This window comes from Rhamphochromis sp. 'chilingali' (genome assembly GCF_963969265.1).
Source record: "Rhamphochromis sp. 'chilingali' genome assembly, chromosome: 11".
Classification (NCBI taxonomy): Eukaryota; Metazoa; Chordata; class Actinopteri; order Cichliformes; family Cichlidae; genus Rhamphochromis; species Rhamphochromis sp. 'chilingali'.
In genome coordinates, this window is record NC_137938.1 from 37,782,407 (window position 1) to 37,796,202 (window position 13,796).

Genomic DNA, 13,796 nt, shown 5'->3' on the forward strand with positions numbered 1-13,796 from the left:
GCTCGTCCAGAGTCACCATGGGCCTCTTGGCTGCATTTCTGATCAGCGCTCTCCTTGTTCGGCCTGTGAGTTTAGGTGGACGGCCTTGTCTTGGTAGGTTTACAGTTGTGCCATACTCCTTCCATTTCTGAATGATGGCTTGAACAGTGCTCCGTGGGATGTTCAAGGCTTGGCAAATATTTTTGTAGCCTAAGCCTGCTTTAAATTTCTCAATAACTTTATCCCTGACCTGTCTAAATCCAATTGAGAATCTGTGGCAAGATCTGAAAACTGCTGTTCACAAACGCTGTCCATCTAATCTGACTGAGCTGGAGCTGTTTTGCAAAGAAGAATGGGCAAAGATTTCAGTCTGTAGATGTGCAAAGCTGGTAGAGACAGACCCTAAAAGACTGGCAGCTGGAACTGCAGCAAAAGGTGGCTCTACAAAGTATTGACTCAGGGGGCTGAATAATTACGCACACCCCACTTTGCAGTTATTTATTTGTAAAATATGTTTGGAATCATGTATGATTTTCGTTCCACTTATCACGTGTGCACCACTTTGTGTTGGTCTTTCACGTGGAATTCCAATAACATTGATTCATGTTTGTGGCTGTAATGTGACAAAATGTGGGAAAGTTCTAGGGGGCCGAATACTTTTGCAAGCCACTGTAATTGTGACTTTCAATTTCAATTTCAATTTTATTTCTATAGCACATTTAAAAGTCACAAGTACAACAAAGTGCTTCACAAACGAACCATACTTGCAATTTACAACAGGAGAAAACAGTTAACAAAGAATAAAATTATAAAATAATAATATAGGAACAGACATGAATCAGGGAAAATTAAGCTAAGTACTTTGAAAAGCGAGCTTAAACAGATGGGTTTTTAACCGAGATTTAAAAGATTGGATAGTTTCCGACGCACGGACATCAACCGGTAGGCTGTTCCAGAGTTTTGGTGCAGCAAAAGCAAAGGCCCGATCCCCCTTCGTCTTTAATCGAGACATTGGTTGCATTAGGAGCCCCTGATTAGAGGATCTGAGTGCCCTTGTAGGGATATATAGATTAAGAAGGTCAATCAAATAACTGGGTGCCAAGTTATTTAAGATTTTAAAAGTATATAAAAGAATTTTAAAAACAATACGGTATTTGACAGGAAGCCAGTGGAGGTCAGCTAGAATGGGAGTAATATGATCCTGTCTTCTAGTGCCGCTTAAAAGGCGTGCTGCGGCATTCTGGACTAATTGTAGGCGTTGAATAAGAGAGAGTTGGAGGCCTAAGTAAAGAGAATTACAGTAGTCCAGTCTAGAGGTTATAAAAGCATGAATGAGCCTTTCAAGGTCTTTATGTCGTAGGTAAGGCATTGCCTTTGAAATTTGGCGTAGTTGGTAGAAGCTGGTTTTTACCACTGCAGCCACTTGCTTATCTAATTTGAGGGAGCTGTCCAGCATTACTCCGAGATTTCTGACAGTGGGCGATAAGTGGCTGGCATAGGAACCTAAAGTCTCCGAAAGCTGTTTCAACGGCATGTGGCTACCAAAGACGATAATTTCTGTTTTGTTTTCATTGAGGGTGAGCGAATTATGCAGTAGTCAGTCTCTGACGTCACACAGGCAATTAAGCAACGGCAATAGCGGGGATTGAAGATCCAAATCCAAAGGGAAATAGATTTGGATATCATCCGCATAGCAGTGAAAAGAGATATTGTGATTTCTAAAGATTTTTCCCAGGGGTAACAGATAGAGAGAGAACAACGTGGGACTTAACACAGACCCCTGGGGAACACCGCAACGAAGGGGTGCGGGGGAAGAGGAGTGATTTCCCATAGAGACAGAGAAAAACCGCTCGGACAGGTATGATTTAAACCATGAGAGTACTTTGCCTTTAAGGCCAACTACATGTTCAAGTCTTGAAAGGAGAATATCATGGTCGACCGTATCAAAAGCAGAGGACAAGTCTAAAAGAACTAAAACCACAGGGCGCCCTGTATCAACAGTTACGAGGAGATCGTTAAAAACTCTCAGTAAAGCTGTCTCGGTACTGTGGTGAGGTTTAAAACCAGATTGGAATTTTTCATTGATTCCATTTGCCTCTAAGAAAGATTGCAATTGCTTGAGAACAATTTTCTCTAAGACTTTAGCCATAAAAGGGAGTTTCGATACCGGCCTATAGTTTGAGAGGACATTAGGATCAAGATTACTTTTCTTGATTACAGGTTGGATAACTGCATGTTTGAACACGGCAGGGACGCAGCCTGATAGTAGTGATGAATTCATTATAAGTAAAATCCAGGGTCCTACAATATTCAGGGCGTTTTTGATAATGCGAGAAGGGAGCACATCATGACGGGAATTGGAATTTTTCGTTTGAGCTATTATTTCCTTAAGGGTCGGAAAGGAAACAAATTCAAACTGTTCTAGTACCGACGAGGGTTCGGATGTTAAAGATGTGTCCTCAATGGGTAGATATGTGGATCTTAGTGCTATAGTTTTATCTGAAAAATAGTTTAGGAATTTTTCACATAAAGCTTGGGAGGTCTCGGTCTGAGTGGAGAGTGGATTTATTAACGAATTAAAAATGCCAAAAAGGACCTGCGGCTTATGACTATTAGTCGCAATGATCTCCGAAAGGAAGGAGGCTTTTGCAGTTTTAACAGCCTTCTGATATTTCTTCGGACAATTGTGGAGAATGTCAAAGGAGATCTGGAGTTTGTCTTTCTTCCATCTCCTCTCCGCTTGGCGGCATTCACGTCGGAGGGTACGAGTATAGTCATTCATCCATGGTTGACGGAATGGTTTAAGGCGTTTGGTCTTTAAGGGAGCCACAGTGTCTAAAATAGAAGTACAGGTGGCGATGAAGGAGTTAGCGAGATCATTAACCGGTGTAGCTGTATCCCAGTTAATTTCGCAGAAGGCAGTGTTGGTCAGAGCCATAGAAAACTGAGCAATAGTCTCTGAGTTAATCATGCGTATATTTTGCACAGGACCCTCACGTTTCAGCTCCATATTGCACACATTGACATTAAACAAAACCGGGAAATGGTCCGATATCCCAGGATTATAAATGTCCGTAATGCAAATGTCCAAACCGTAGGATAGTACCAAATCAAGCGTGTGGCCTTTAATATGGGTTGGTTTACTGACCCACTGAGTAAGGTTAAAAGAGTCTATAAGAGCAAGAAAGTCCTTGACCAGTGGGTCCAACTCACAACAGACATGAATATTGAAATCACCAGTAATGAGAGTACAGTCATAATTAACCAAGAGGTTTCCTAAAAAGTCAGCGAACTCATGAATAAAATCCTTATTGACTTTTGGTGGGCGATATACCACCGCACAGAGGATCGGGGAGGAGCAGTTCAACTCAAGTAACTGCACCTCAAAGCTAGAAAATATGGCTGGGGGAAGCTGTCGCACACGGAATTTGTTTTTAAAAGCCGTGACTAGCCCTCCCCCTCTGCCCGAAGTCCTAGGAGTACTGACAAAAGTACATTCTGGTGGAAGAAATTCCGATAGGGAGACAGACTCACCAGGTCGGATCCAGGTTTCTGTCAGGAATAGAAAGTCTCGCTCGGAGGAGAGAAAAAAATCATTCAGAACGAAAGACTTGTTCGCCAGCGATCTAATGTTCAGCACAGCCATCTTGATCGTAGTCATCTCATCGCTATTTGGAGCACGCCTCAGCGGACGTAGGTTGCTGTGGTTCACGCCACCACCACGCGCCCGTATCCAGCTTCTAGTGGGTTGGTGGACGATTGGTAGTTCCGAATTAGCGAGTTGTCCGAGTTGTCGGATCCATCGATGGCGGAGTAATCTGATGGTGTGCTGGTCATGGAGAGAGGATAGGGGTTGGAGGATATCCGAAATGGCGTAGTAGTTGGTTACACCATGTAGTTTCAAATAAGTTTTGATGCGAATCCGGATGCCGCTCCGTTTTCCCCATCGTCTGGGCCGTTTCTTGGCAGGGGGGAAAAAAGGCAGGCAATATATGCCAGTAGTCGTGTCTATGGGAGACGGAATGTCGCTTCCCAATTTCAAAAGTGGATATGCTGGTTGATGTTTCAAAGGTCGGAAATGTTTCAGAGGTCGGAGATCCAGCAGCGTTTGACGGTCATAAACAATTAATGTGGTTCCATCCAGAAAACATAAGGAAAATAAAACAGCTAACAACAAAAGGAACTCGGAGGAGCGGAGACGGCTTGCCGTACACACTGGCGCCATCTTGCACAATGATGACTATGGTGAAGGTGGAGGTGGTTATGCGTGGTTATGATGATGGTGTTGCATTGAGGTGATGATGATGATGGTACTGGTGTGGGTATGTCCAGTAGCGGTTTTTGATACGGGCGACACGGGCGGTTGCATCACGGGCATTGGCAAAAAAAAAAAAAAAATTACTCGTACTCATGCTGCCCTGACATCATGCCAGCGCATTTTGGAGATGACATAGACACCGATCGGTGTTCTTACGGCCATTTGCTGGGAGTAAGGGCGCCCTCCGTTTGCGAGGTGCACCTGCTGCTTGGGAGGAGAGGGCGGGGCGGCGGGGGATTCACTGGCTGGCTGGAGCAGCATCTAATTGCCAACCCACAAAATAAAACAAAATAAAAACAAACCAACAAACACAAAAACACCAAACATCATGATACAGACTTATAATTTGCACCGATGTTTTTTCAAAATTCTATACGCGAAAAGTGAGCGCGAGAGCCCTCGGTGCGCCTGCTTGCTGCTGAAGTCAAAGTAAACTTTATTACATACATACATACAGTCCAGCATATAGAGAGACGAGACGACGAGGCTCCAGTTACAGCAGTGCAAGTAAGCAAACAATAAATATAAGAAGAGTAAGAAAATAAATATACACTTTAGGACTCAGGGTAAAGGGATCAATAACAATTTAACATTTATACTTTATAGTTTGATGATTTAAAGTCTCACACACAACCTGTCGAAAGGGGAGGGGGGCTGGCTGCTTCCAAATAGAGCACATTTCATTCATAATGTTGTAAATCCAAGCCCATTATGTATTCATGATTTGAATCCTGGGTCGTGCGAAGTCCCAGAAATAAACCCTAGACATGTAGCAATGGGAATTGCATTTACTTGTGTGTTCCGCCCGGAGTCTAGAGAGTGTAACACCGGAAGGTGAGAAGAAGAGGTCGTGTCAAAATTCATGGGCTGCATCCTCCTGAGGACCCGGCCTTCGCGGTCTACGTGGGCCGGGTCCTCAGAAGGTCGGGTAGGCCGGAAGTAAACGGCTGGGGAAATTGGACGGTCTCGCCTTCTGATTAGCGTCGCCGCTGTCTCGGTGGAGTTTAATAAACTCGGCTGTCTGCTCCTTGCTATCTAAAATATAACAGGACACTGGGGTAAATTCTCGACTGTCTCATACTTCTGTTTAATCAGTTTTCTGTTTGACGTTTAGTCAGCTGTGTGAAAACCAAGGAGGAACCCACCTGGGGGATTAATAAAGTTTTATTTTATCTAATCTAATCTGATTACTTTAATTTCAGCCAAACCGATTTACTCATGAACAAACAAAACACTGAAAAAAGCCCAACAATAACATTTTTAGGTTGTCTAAGTGACTTATATATCACGTTTAACCCGAGTAACGAAAGTCTGCGGTGATCTGAAAATGATGTGCCGGGAGTTGTGCCGTTCTCGGCGGCTTCAGTGACCATCGAGCTTCCGGCTAGCTATCAAGCTGGTGGGTAACAGACGTCTCCGAAAACGTCAAAGCACTTTTGCAAATATGTGATATCTTGATACACCGAGCAGATATTTGATGTTTACACTGCTACTTTCCCGCCTGAAAATATGTTAAAGGTTTATTTTGTGACCCAGAAAGATTAGTATGAGTAATTTTAAAACTTAGAAGCGGCCTCCATTGCCGGAAACTGGAGTTTGGCTGGGCCGCGCTATGAATTCTGGGATATGGTGGGCCACGAAGGACACACCCGACCTATCCTTCAAATTCGGGGAAAAGGAAGACGCATTTGTCGGCTGCATTCGGAGGAGTCTACGAATTTGGACAGCCTTCGTCACGTCGCTGTAACGTAATCGGTCTACAAATGCGTCCTCAGGAGGAAGCAGCCCATGAATTTGGACACGACCATAGTATAAGTACGAGAAGTGCGGAAGTGAGAGGTTGTGAAATGGGACGGTCTAGCCTTCGTTGCGCTGTTCAGGTTTCCTAGCAACCATGATACTAACCGCGAGAAACGTTTCATACAGCAGTGTGTGACAGAAATGAAGGAGAAAAAATGAGTATCTGAGGCTGAGACCACAGGACTGTAAAACATGATTGTTGGGCTTCATTTCTGTACTGAACAGTCATTTAAGATTAGTTAGTAAATAACAATTAGCTGATGTTGTTCATGACACTAAAATCTACGGAAGCGTAGAGCTGCCACCCAGGCAAAAGAAAATAGAAGTATATCACGTTATAACGTGAAAAGTTTATTGTTCTAACAAGATACTTTTCACGTTTGAACAACATAATATCACGTTATTACAATATACATAATTATCACGTTCGTACAATATATTGTACGAACGTGATCATATATTGTACAAACGTAAAAAAAGATACCATTAGAATAACATTTTTTTATTGTAAGAACATAAAACGTGTTGCGTTCGGAAACCCTAATCCATGGTAGGCATGGAGAGCTCACGCTCTTCAGAACTGGCACTTAACTTTCAATGTTAAGCTGCTTTCAACATGGACACAAACACTGATAGCCCACTTCTGAGATTTCTTCGGAATCGTGGTGTACCTGAGGACTGTCTCTTTCGAATGCTACAAGAACGCGTAAGTGCTCTCTTGAGGGGGAAATTTGTAAAACTCACTTTTTACGAAGTTACAGCGTCTAAAAATGTGACATATTGCTAAGTTAGCAACCACAGTGGTTTTCGCTTCTCTCGCTTTGACTGCGTAAGGACTTAACGGTAGGCTGCATTGTTGTGGATCTATATGGAATCGAGAATGTAAAACAAATTAACCCGCTGTATAAAACTGGGTTGTTGTTATTACCACGGTTATTAAATGTTACTAATAAACCCGTATGCAGATTCCAGGTTTCTTAAATATATCACTATATTATGTGATGCACAATGTTTCCTTGTTTATCTAAAAACAAATGAATTAAACTGTGTTTATATTGATATTTGGCTTCAATTTAAAAAAAAACAATGAGTTCAACCCTTTGTGCTCTGTGCAACTGAAAGATACGTGAATACTAATTTACTTTTTCAAAAGTGTGCGTTGTATATACTGTAATATTTCAATTAATGACATGTTAGAGAATCTGATTAATGTTGCTGGCATAGAGAGAGGAAAAGAATAAATGCTAAATATTGATGGCTGCCACTAAAATAATAACAGACAATTATCAAAACACATGTGAAATGTACATACATTTTTTTAGTGAGGTACCTCAAGTGGTGTGGCAGCAGGCATACCTTGTACTTCTGTATAGTAATAAATATCTCTGTTATTACAGATTGATGCCACAGTGATTGATTTCATGGAAGACAAGACAAAAATACTCGAAAAATTGAGTTAGGGTGGATCCATGAAGGTAAGCAAGTGAGAAAGCGCAGAGGAGGAGGAACAAGGACCTTTGATGTGCCCAAAGACTCCAGAAAAGCTGACATATTACAGTATGCTAAAGATCTTTTCTTTCCAAGTGGAAAAAGCAAATTTGGAAGATGGGAGGTGTTCAGTCATGACATATTAGACTATCAGGAAGAGGCCGTATTTGATGAAGATGTCACAGTTGGAGAACTCTACTCAGCACTTAAAATGGGAATGTTGAGATTTTACTTGTGCACAAGAAGATTTTCCAATGATGAAGAAGTTTATGATAGAGGGAAAGCACAAGTAAACAATGTCACACAACTGACTGACTCACATCAAGGAGATGAAGAAGCTTCTCACACTGTTGTAATCTCATCATCAGAATCTAGGAATGCTGATGAAGATGTATTATTAGACACATCTGAGGTAATGATTGGACCCTACCTTGGAGAGCCTCTGCCTTGTCAACTTGATGACACTGTAATAGATGAACCATTCCTGCAGTTTGAGGAAGATGATCTGGTCATCACATCCATTACACTTCCTCCAACAAACACAGCAGTCAGTAGTCCAGATACATCTATAAGCAATGAAGCAATAAGCTCTGCAGGATCATATGATGTTGTCTGTGTTACCATCAAACTTCACAGGGTTACTATTCTGGAGGAGATGATCAGCCAGTTCAAAGATCCACCACTCCTCATACACCCTCTAAAATACACCTACATCGATGAAAAAGGAGCTGATGCAGATGGCGTATCAAGAGATGTGTATGCTCCATTTTGGTCAGAGTTTGTGGACAACACAGCTGAAGGAGAGGAGTTCAGAGTGCCATCACTGTCTCCTAAATGGCAGGAAGAAGCAGGCACGTGCAGAGGGGGGGCTAGAGGGGCTTGAGCACCCGCCCCTTTCCTGATGGGTGCCCAAAGTGCCCTTTTGTTGAGGCAACTTTTAAAAAAAAAATTATTATTATTATTATTTTAATGTGTGCGTGCGTGCGGAGTCCTGTCTGTGCCCCTCAGCAATAATATTTAACTATTAATCACAGTTTTGCTAAATAAAAGGATCTGGCTTGCATCAGTCACATGATCACATTTAACCAATGGTCGCCCTTGACGGCAGAGCGCGCTGGTTACGAGCCGGGAACGAGCTCACAAAGAGCACGCGCATTTTTAGCGGTCCGGAGCTGCAGGAGAAACACAAGTTAACTCAGAGACACAGACTGATGCGACACAACCAGTAAGTAGGTGTACAGCGTACACTGTAGTGTGTAGCACCCAGGAGTATTAGCTTATTACGTACACGTTGGTAAGCTGTCTTGTTGCAACTGACGAACTGAAACAAACGAGCGTGCTGTGTGTGCAACAGCGCGACAAACATTACCTGTCCTTTTATTAACTAGTGATGGGTCGTTCGCGAACGAAATGGCTCTTAGAGCCGGCTCTTTGAAGTGAACGACGCGAGCCGGCTCCTTATCGCGAGCCGTCACGTGGGTTTTTTTTTTTTTCTTTCTCTCAGCCTCTCTCTCGCACTTTTTTTCCGCTTCACTCTGCACACGAGCCTTGTGCTTTACGCTGGGCAGAGGGGGGAGGGGCGGTAGTTACACTCAGTAGCACAGGAACAGAGCCAGAGAGAGAGAAAGAGAGGCAGGGACAACAACATTAGAAAGGTATAGTAATCATCCACAACTATTTTCGGTTGCAGATGATAAAGGATTGAGAAAGTTTATTCATGCAGGTCCATATGACAGAGAATATGCATGTTCTTTTAGTTTTCATATTATAATTTATATTTAATTGTGTTGTGGTTTGCAGTGTTTTGTGTTCTTTTCACTTTAAATTTGTGAAAGGAAAAAGCTGAAAATTTAAATAGTTAAAAGTTGAAATGTGAATAGTTGATTTTTGTATTATATGATTTATTTATTACATTTTATGTGGAGTGAATAAATAAAAGTATATTTACGGTGGCCCCTAGAGACAAAGCACATACAAACTTCAAATCACGTACGAACTCTGAAGCATGTACAAACTCCAAAACACGTAAAAACACGTACAAACTCCAAAACACGTAAAAACTCCAAAAACACGTAAAAACACGTACAAACTCCGAAGCACGTAAAAACTCAGAAGCATATAAAAACTCAGAAGCACATAAAAACTCAAAACACGTACAAAAGACAACAGAAGTGCTCCAGGATGCTGGGCGCAGTGTTGAGCCTTTGTTATCTTGTGGCTACACAAGCCAGCAAGTACCAACGACCGGATTTGGTGTGTGGTAATAACAGGTAAATGAACTTTTTTTTAAATTATTTGAATATATATATGAGTGCCTGTGTATAAATATACAAACAATACACACATGCTTTCAATTGTGTAATTTAAGTGATCTAGTAGCTCTGCTTTGGAAGTTCAGTTCATGCTAGAAATGTGTTTTGGAGTTTGTACGTGTTTTGTCTCTAGGGGCCACCGCATATATTTATATATAAACATATATAAATAAAACCACTTGTTTTTACGTTAGTAATTCCTTTTGTGCATAATTTTATATTATTGTTAATAATAAATTAATTAAAGCAACAAAACAACCTGAAGAGCCGGTTCGGAGCCGAAAGAGCCGGCTCTTTTTAGTGAGCCGAATCGAAAGAGCCGGATCTCTAAAAAGAGCCGGAAATCCCATCACTATTATTAACTGCACAAGTAGTGCTGGTCATAGCTGCTGGCTACCTGTGTAAGGCTGTCATGGATCTGTAGCTCTGTCACCGTTTTAGGGAACATATTTAGTTTTAAAGTATTTAGAAACATATTTAGTTTTAAAGGAAGTTTCCGGGCTTTTCCTGCCTTTCTGGAGGGATTATATTTCACTAAAAACGATCTAATATGCATGTCCACATAATAATTATTATAATTATAATATATTAAAAAACACAAGCTGTATTTTAAAGAACATACATTAAGAAGCAGATTATATTAGATTTATATTTTAAATAAGACAAAATTGGGATTTTACAGCAGTAAAATGATTGTATCTCTACAGTTTAAACATGTAATAAGCTTTGCCCTGCACAGAGTGGATAGTGAAACAAATGGAATCATCATAAATACATTATTTCATATTTATTACTTCCCCCTCCTCATTGCTTTATTATTGTAGCTCTAGTAATAAATAATAATGTAAGGATTCTGGATCAGCACCGTGATGCCCATAGTATATACAGTATTCTGAAGAAGGTCTAAAATGTCCCTGTGTGTGCGTGCATGTGTGTGTTTTATTTAGATGGATTTAAAAAAAAATATATTACTCATGATATAATATTGTGCAGACATGCCTGGTAAGGACATGAGGAGGAAACAGCAGAGCTGTGTGAGGCTACTAAAGGCAGGGCTATAACATTTTTCTCTCATCATTTTATTATAGATTAAGTGCAGGAGTTGTTAGGTGTGGATAATTAGATTATAGTTTACTACAATAACAAGTTGTGCCTTGTTCTCAGATGGACAGCAAGTGGAGAGTGATATATGAGATGATGGGATGGAAGGAAGAAGAGAAGCAAAGAGTGATTCACAGGCAGAGCCTAAATTATTTCTCACAGTTTTTTATTGCCTTATGGTTCCAAGCGCTGTCACCAATCTTTGCATTTAGTTATTATCTCATGACACTTGTTTAATCAGCTACCATCTCTCCTGTGGACTTTTTAATGTCTACAGCATAGGTGTCAAACTCTGGCCCGCGGGCCAAATTTGGCCCGCAGCCTAATTACATTTGGCCCGCGAAGCCATACCAAATTACTATTAGAGCTGGCCTACTGGTATTATACAGCTAATATATATATTGTTTAGTATTAAGCTTTGCTTGTTCCATATTCAGGTTTCCAGCAAAACTTATTTGAGTCCATAAGAAAATATTCATTCTTATATCTGGAGGAAGATTTTTTTTCCAATAAATATTAATGTTAGCCCGCGACTTTGTTCCAGTTTTGAATTTTGGCCCACTGTGTATTTGAGTTTGACACCCCTGGTCTACAGTCTCAGATCAGCACAGCCCTGCCCTCCAGCACTATCCACAGCAACCCCTCAACAGCAACATTGTACCCATCAGGTAAAACACCGGCTACGTTTGCTTTGCCTTGTTGCCCATATTAGATTCTTGATGAATGTGTGTTGTTGTTATTCAGCCTGGCTCAATGTGCCCCTTTTTAGCTTTAAGCACCCGCGCCCCTTTAAACCTCTCTGCACGGCCCTGGGAAGAAGAGTGGAAATCCATGGGTAGAATTTTACTGAAGGGATTTCAAGACCATGGATATTTCCCTTGTCGCCTTGCTCCTGTTTTCACAGTGGCACTCATCTTCGGTGAGAATCACGTATCAGATGATCTGCTGTTTGAAAGTCTTCTCTTTTACCTAAGTCAATCAGATAGGGATCTGATAACAAGGGCACTAAAAGAAGATCTTTCAGATGAAGACAGGGATGAAGTGCTGGATCTCATGGATCGCCTGGATGTATCAGTGCTTCCAACCAAAGAGAACTTAAAAGGCCTTCTTCTGAAAGTCGCACACAAACAATTAATCCAAAAACCAGCATATGCCGCAGAGAAAATGTCCTTAGTTGTAAGCCACTTCCTAAAAGACACTTTTCAAAGCCCACAAGATGTCCTACTAATGTCTATCCATCCATCTTCATCCGCTTTATCCGAGGCCGGGTCGCGGGGGCAGCAGCCTAAGCAAAGAGGCCCAGACCTCCCTCTCCCCAGCCACCTCCTCCAGCTTATCCGGGGGAACACCAAGGCGTTCCCAGGCCAGCCGAGAGATATAATCTCTCCAGCGTGTCCTGGGTCTGCCCCGGGGCCTCCTCCCGGTGGGACATGCCTGGAACACCTCACCCAGGAGGCGCCCAGGGGGCATCCTTGTCAGATGCGTGAACCACCTCAGCTGGCTCCTTTCGATGTGGAGCAGCAGCTGCTCTACTCTGAGCCCCTCCCGGATGGCCGAACTTCTCACCCTATCTCTAAGGGAGAGGCCAGCCACCCTTCGGAGGAAGCTCATTTCTGCCGCTTGATCTCGTTCTTTCGGTCACTACCCACAGCTCGTGGCCATAGGTGAGGGTAGGGACGTAGATCGACCGGTAAATTGAGAGCTTCGCTTTTACACTCAGCTCCCTCTTCACCACGACGGACCGGTGCAGCGTCCGCATTACTGCAGCTGCAGCCCCAATCCGTCTGTCGATCTCCGGCTCCCTTCTCCCATCACTCGCGAACAAGACCCCGAGATACTTGAACTCCTCCACTTGGGGCAGGAACTCATCCCCGACCCGGAGTGGGCACTCCACCCTTTTCCGGCTGAGAACCATGGCCTCAGATTTGGAGGTGCTGATCCTCATTCCTGCTGCTTCACACTCGGCTGCAAACCGTTCCAGTGCGTGTCCTACTAATGTATGAAGATAAAAAGCCAACAACGAGAAAGCTTTTGAAGTTGCTTACTGCCTCTCCCACCACTCAAGCAGAGAAGCAGAGCTTCAGATTTCTGCACCAGTACATCAGAGGACTTGAAGATACAGGGCTCAGAAGGATGTTCAGGTTCTTACTGGGTCAGATGTCATCTGTGTTGACAAGGTTGAGGTACTGTTCACGCCTGTGGATGGACTGGCACGACAACCTGTGGCACACACATGCGGCCCTCTTCTGGAACTACCATGGACATACACGTCCTACCCAGAACTACGAAATGAACTGGACAATGTTTTGGCTGCTAAAAGCTCTTATGAGTTCAGCATAGCTTGATTAAAGTCCATCATGTTTAAACCAAAGAATGAAAGGTTTGCACTAACAATGACTGGCTATGAAGCTCTAAAGTTTGTTAAACCCACAAACAGGGAACACATCATTGTATAAAAAAAAGAAAGAGCTTAAATTTCAGGGAAGTGTTTTATTAGTAACTATTACTAACTATTATTACTAACTAAGAATTACTAACTATTATTAGTAATTCTTGGAGATAGCTGAAGTTTCTCCTCTCTTGACAGCGACACCGTTGACGGATTTTAAAGCTGAATGTGAGGACTGCCCTGACCCTTCTCTGCTGCGACAGGTTATCCGCTCAGGCTGGCCTAAGGTGAAAAGGTCTCTCCCACCTGAGATGCAGCCGTATTTCCTGTTGCGACATGAACTTGCTGTGGAATCACCGTTGGTTTTCCGGGGGACACGTCTGGTGGTCCCAAGGTCCCTGCGAGAAAA